A 5,933-nucleotide genomic window follows, 5' to 3' on the forward strand; every position below is an offset into this window, starting at 1 on the left:
GGGGGAATGGAGTGAGCAGGGTGGGGCCTCAGGGAAGAGGAGGGGTAGATCCTGGGTTGATCTTAAATTCAAAAAGTGATCTTGTGCGTAAAAAGGTGGAGACCACTGATCTAGCTGGATTGTAGTAAAGCATTTGTCTCATGGAATGTCACCTCAGATTGGCTTCAACCTCAGCTTCTTCATGTGGATTGAAAACTGACCCAAGGACTGTTGTTAAACAACAATAGATAGAGGTGGTGGGGAGTCAGTCTGAGTCTGCGTTTAACCTCACTCTTGAGGTGCAGGGAGAGTAGATGATGGAGGCACAAAAAGCAGGAGTGTGTTCATGAAATTTGCTGATGACAAAGTTGGGATTCATCATCAGCACAGGAGGATTGGAATATTATATAGATATATGGATAGAGAAATGACTTTCAGCAGATCATAACCTTTCCCCTGATACTTTACAAAGCATGTTTTATATGTAATATAATTATATACAGATGAGGAATATGGGGGGTTACAGTGTGCTTCCCCCAAGGTACAGAATGTCACAATGCACATTGCAAAACATAATCCCAATTATATATAAAATGATGGGGTCTAAATTATCTGTTACCATTCAGGAGAGAAATCTTGGCGTCATGGTAAATAGTTCTCTGAAAACATCCACTCAATGTACAGTGGCAGTGAAAAAAGCAAACAGAATGTTGGGAATCATTAAGAAGGAATAGATGATAACACAGAAAATATATTGCCCCTTGTGATAGACCCAGGCCAGTTGGGTACAGCAGAGTAGCAGAAGGTAGATAGAAAGCTGGATAGATTGTCAGGCTCAAAGGGTAGTGATCAATGGCTCCATGTCTAGTTGACAGCCGGTATCAAGTGGAGTGCCCCAAGGGTCGGTCCTGGGGCCAGTTTTGTTCAATATCTTCATTAATGATCTGGAGGATGGCGTGGACTGCACCCTCAGCAAGTTTGCAGATGACACTAAACTGGGAGGAGAGGTAGATACGCTGGAGGGTAGGGATAGGATACAGAGGGACCCAGACAACTTAGAGGATTGGGCCAAAAGAAATCTGATGAGGTTCAACAAGGACAAGTGCAGAGTCCTGCACTTAGGACGGAAGAATCCCAGGCACTGCTACAGACTAGGGGCCAAATGGCTCGGCAGCAGTTCTGCAGAAAAGGACCTAGGGGTTACAGTGGACAAGAAGCTGGATATGAGTCAACAGTGTGCCCTTGTTGCCAAGAAGGCCAATGGCATTTTGGGCTGTATATGTAGGGGTCTTGCCAGCAGATCGAGGGACGTGATCATTCCCCTCTATTCAACATTGGTGAGGCCTCATCTGGAGTCCTGTGTACAGTTTTGGGCCCCACACAACAAGAAGGATGTGAAAAAATTGGAAAGAGTCCAGTGGAGGGCAACAAAAATGATTAGGGGACTGGAACACATGACTTATGAGGAAAGGCTGAGGGAACTGGGAACTTGTTTAGTCTGCGGAAGAGAAGAATGAGGGGGGATTTGATAGCTGCTTTCAACTACTTGAAAGGGGGTTCCAAAGAGGATGGTTCTAGACTGTTCTCAGTGGTAGCGGATGACAGAACAAGGAGTAATGGTCTCAAGTTGCAGTGGGGGAGGTTTAGGTTGGATATTAGGGAAAAAAATTTCACTAGGAGGGTGGTGAAGCACGGGAATGGGTTACTTAGGGAGGTGGTGGAATCTCCTTCCTTTGAGGTTTTTAAGGTCAGGCAAAGCCCTGGCTGGGATGATTTAGTTGGGGATTGGTCCTGCTTTGAGCAGGGGCCTGGACTAGATGACCTCCTGAGGTCCCTTCCAACCCTGATATTCTATTCTTTGAAGGCAGATATACTGGCCACTGGATTAACAGTTTTCTGTTCCCTGACTGACCAGAGCAGGTGCTGCTCCAGGCTAATGAGAACACCTGACTCCAATTAACCTGCAAAGAGTCAGGTGAGCCATTAGGTTAATGTGACCACCTGGCTCTAATTAAGGCCCCTCTGATACTATAAAAGGGCTCACTCCAGTCAGGCAGAGGAGAGCTAGGGAGTCAGAGGAGAGGAAGTGTGGCTGAAGGGCTGGTTAATGAAGACACCCTCAAGTCATTAGTAAGAGAGAAGCAGGAGAGCTGTGGGGAAGTGGCCCAGGGAAATGTAGCAACTCTGGCAGTGAAAGGTCGGCTGCCAATAGCTGCTACCATTAGGGTCCCTGGGCCGGAACCTGGAGTAGAGGGTGAGCCCGGGTTCCCCCCCAACCCACCACTGCAGAAACTGTGGGAGTTCTCTCACCAACCTCCTTGCTGGCTTATGATGAAAAGGGCTCAGCAGTATGTATCCCTGGCCCTAGAGAGAGAAGGGTTACGTGGAGGGTTGCAGTGAGCCTCTGAAGCTAGCATAAACCGCCTGGAAGCACGGGACCCAGGGGGACAAGGTCGGAGCTCTGCCACACTCTATATAAATCCATGGTATGCCCACATCTTGAATACTGCATGCAGATGTGGTCGCCTCTTGGAAATGGTACAGAAAAGAGCAACAAAAATGATTATGGGTATGGAACAGCTTCTGTATGAGAGATTAATAAGACTGTGACTTCTCAGCTTCGAAAAGAAACAATGAAGGGGAAGGAGGTCTATAAAATCATGACTGGCCTGGAAAAAGTAAATAAGGAGGTGTTATTTACTCCTTCTCATAACACAAGAACTAGGGGTCAGCAAATGAAATTAATAGGCAGCAGATTTAAAACAAACAAAAGGAAAGATTTCTTCACACAACACACAGTCAGCCTGTGGAACTCTTTGCCAGAGGATGGTTGAAGGCCAAGACTATAACAGAGCTCAGAAAAGAACTAGAGGAGAGGTCCATCAGTGACTATTAGCCAGGATGGGCAGGGATGGTGTCCCTAGCCTCTGTTTGCCAGAAGCTGGGAATGGGCGACAGCGGTTGGATCGCTTGATGATTCCCTGTTCTGTTCATTCCCTCTGGGCCACCTGGCACTGGCCACTATCAGAAGACAGGACACTGGGCTGGATGGACCTTTGGTCTGACCCAATATGACTATTCTTATGATTGAGTGGAGAGTTTAGCAGAAGCAGTTGACAGCTTCAGTTTCTTTCCTCAGAAAGAACAATCACTAGAGCAAACTCTACAGATAGTGGATGCAGAATAAGACTCAAAGATTCCAAACTGACCACAGACAGTCACTGGAACTGATGGACAGCAGATGACCAAGTTGTTGCCTGTTTGCGTAGTGTAGTTAGAAAACCAGTATGATTCAGAGACACTTAACAGACTGATCCATGCTGAACGTTAAAAACAGAACAAGCCCCTGATGGTGTGGCTGATATGGTTCATTCACCTGCACATCTACCAATGTGATATATGCCATCATGTACCAGCAATGCCCCTCTGCCAAGTACATTGGCCAAATCCGACAGTCTCATATTGTACTGTGCTGTATGTGTTTTCATGGAAGGACTGAATCATGCTTAAGAGCTTGCAGGGACATCCAATCTTTTCTAGAAGTGCAAATAGTCCACTTCTAGTGACAAGGTCAAAAGTCTTTCTGAGATCGATGAAGGCTATGTAAAGGGGCTTTTTTTGTTCTCTGCATTTCTCTTGTAGTTGTCTCAGCTGTCTGATGTCTGTTCAGGTTGACTCGGGCAAAGTTTTTTCCCCATTATACTAAGATAGAAAATGCCAAGATAGTTGTTAACAGTTGATCCTGTCAGCCTTGTTTTTATAAAGAGTGATGATGTTGGCATCTCTCATTTCTTGTGGTACTTTGCCTTCTTTCCAGAACAGGCAGAGCAACTCATGAAGGTGTTGCAATAGGTTACGTTTTCCGCATTTTATGACCTCTGACAGCATGCAATCTTTTCTGGGGGCTTTTCCATTGGGGAGGCCATCTACGGCAAGGGTAAGCTCCTCGACAGCTGGTTCATTGTCAAGTTGGTTCATAACAGGCAGGCTTTCGATGGTGTTGATGGCTGCGCCCATAACAATATTTTCACATGAGTAAAGCTCAGGGTAGCATTCTACCCAGCGATCCATGTGCTTGGTGTGGTCGTTGATTGTTTCCTCTGTGGTTGATTTCAATGGGGCTCTCGTCTTTGAAGTTGGACCCAAGGCTTTCTTGATCCCATCATGAATGTTTCAGATTTTGCTTGTATCAGCTGCTACTTGGATGCTTTCACATAAGTGCAGCCAATAGTCGTTGGCGCAGTGTTGAGCAGTTTGTTGTCCCTGGTGATTTAAAAGGATTCATCACTTCCACTCCAGCCCCGCTGCCCCAGGGACAGCCCTGGCCCTGGGGCCTGGAATTTCTGTTGGCAGGCCTGGATGTTTGCATAACAGCTTGGAATCCTGTTTGAGAGGAGAGCCCATAGCCTTTTTAAGGCCAGAAGAGACCAATATGATCATCTAATCTGGCCTCTTGCACGTCGCAGGCTACAGATCTGCGCTCACCCACTCCTGTAATAGGCCAGTCACCTCTGGCTGAGTAACTGAAGTCATCAAATCTTGTTTTAAAGACTTACAAGTTACAGAGAATCCACCATTTGCTGTAGTTCGAACTAGCAAGTGACTCAGGCCCTGTGTTGCAGAGGAAGGCAAAAAAAAAACAAAACACCCCAGGGTCTCTGCCAGTCTGACCTGGGGAAAATTCCTTCCTAACCCCTAGATCGCACACCCTGGTTCTCATGGGTGACTTTAATTTTCCTGATATCTGCTGGGAGAGCAATACAGCGGTGCATAGACAATCCAGGAAGTTTTTGGAAAGTGTAGGGGACAATTTCCTGGTGCAAGTGCTAGACGAGCCAACTACGGGGGGAGCTTTTCTTGACCTGCTGCTCACAAACAGGGAAGAATTAGTGGGGGAAGCAAAAGTGGACGGGAATCTGGGAGGCAGTGACCATGATTTGTTGAGTTCAGGATCCTGACACAGGGAAGAAAGGTAAGCAGCAGGATACGGACCCTGGACTTCAGGAAAGCAGACTTCGACTCCCTCAGGGAACGGATGGGTAGGATCCCCTGGGGGACTAACATGAAGGGGAAAGGAGTCCAGGAGAGCTGGCTGTATTTCAAGGAATCCCTGTTGAGGTTACAGGGACAAACCATCCCGATGAGTCGAAAGAATAGTAAATATGGCAGGCGACCAGCTTGGCTTAACAGTGAAATCCTAGCGGATCTTAAACATAAAAAAGAAGCTTACAAGAAGTGGAAGGTTGGACATATGACCAGGGAAGAGTGTAAAAATATTGCTCGGGCATGTAGGAATGAAATCAGGAGGGCCAAATCGCACCTGGAGCTGCAGCTAGCAAGAGATGTCAAGAGTAACAAGAAGGGTTTCTTCAGGTATGTTGGCAACAAGAAGAAAGCCAAGGAAAGTGTGGGCCCCTTACTGAATGAGGGAGGCAACCTAGTGACAGAGGATGTGGATAAAGCTAATGTGCTCAATGCTTTTTTTGCCTCTGCTTCACTAACAAGGACAGCTCCCAGACTGCTGCGCTGGGCATCACAACATGGGGAGTAGATGGCCAGCCCTCTGTGGAGAAAGAGGTGGTTAGGGACTATTTAGAAAAGCTGGACGTGCACAAGTCCATGGGGCCGGACGAGTTGCATCCGAGAGTGCTAAAGGAATTGGCGGATGTGATTGCAGAGCCATTGGCCATTATCTTTCAAAACTCGTGGCGAACGGGGGAAGTCCCAGATGACTGGAAAAAGGCTAATGTAGTGCCAATCTTTAAAAAAGGGAAGAAGGAGGATCCTGGGAACTACAGGCCAGTCAGCCTCACCTCAGTCCCCGGAAAAATCATGGAGCAGGTCCTCAAAGACTCAATCCTGAAGCACTTACATGAGAGGAAAGTGATCAGGAACAGTCAGCATGGATTTACCAAGGGTAGGTCATGCCTGATTAATCTAATCACCTTCTATGA

The sequence above is a fragment of the Chelonia mydas genome, chromosome 22 (genome assembly GCF_015237465.2).
Source record: "Chelonia mydas isolate rCheMyd1 chromosome 22, rCheMyd1.pri.v2, whole genome shotgun sequence".
NCBI classification, from domain to species: domain Eukaryota; kingdom Metazoa; phylum Chordata; order Testudines; family Cheloniidae; genus Chelonia; species Chelonia mydas.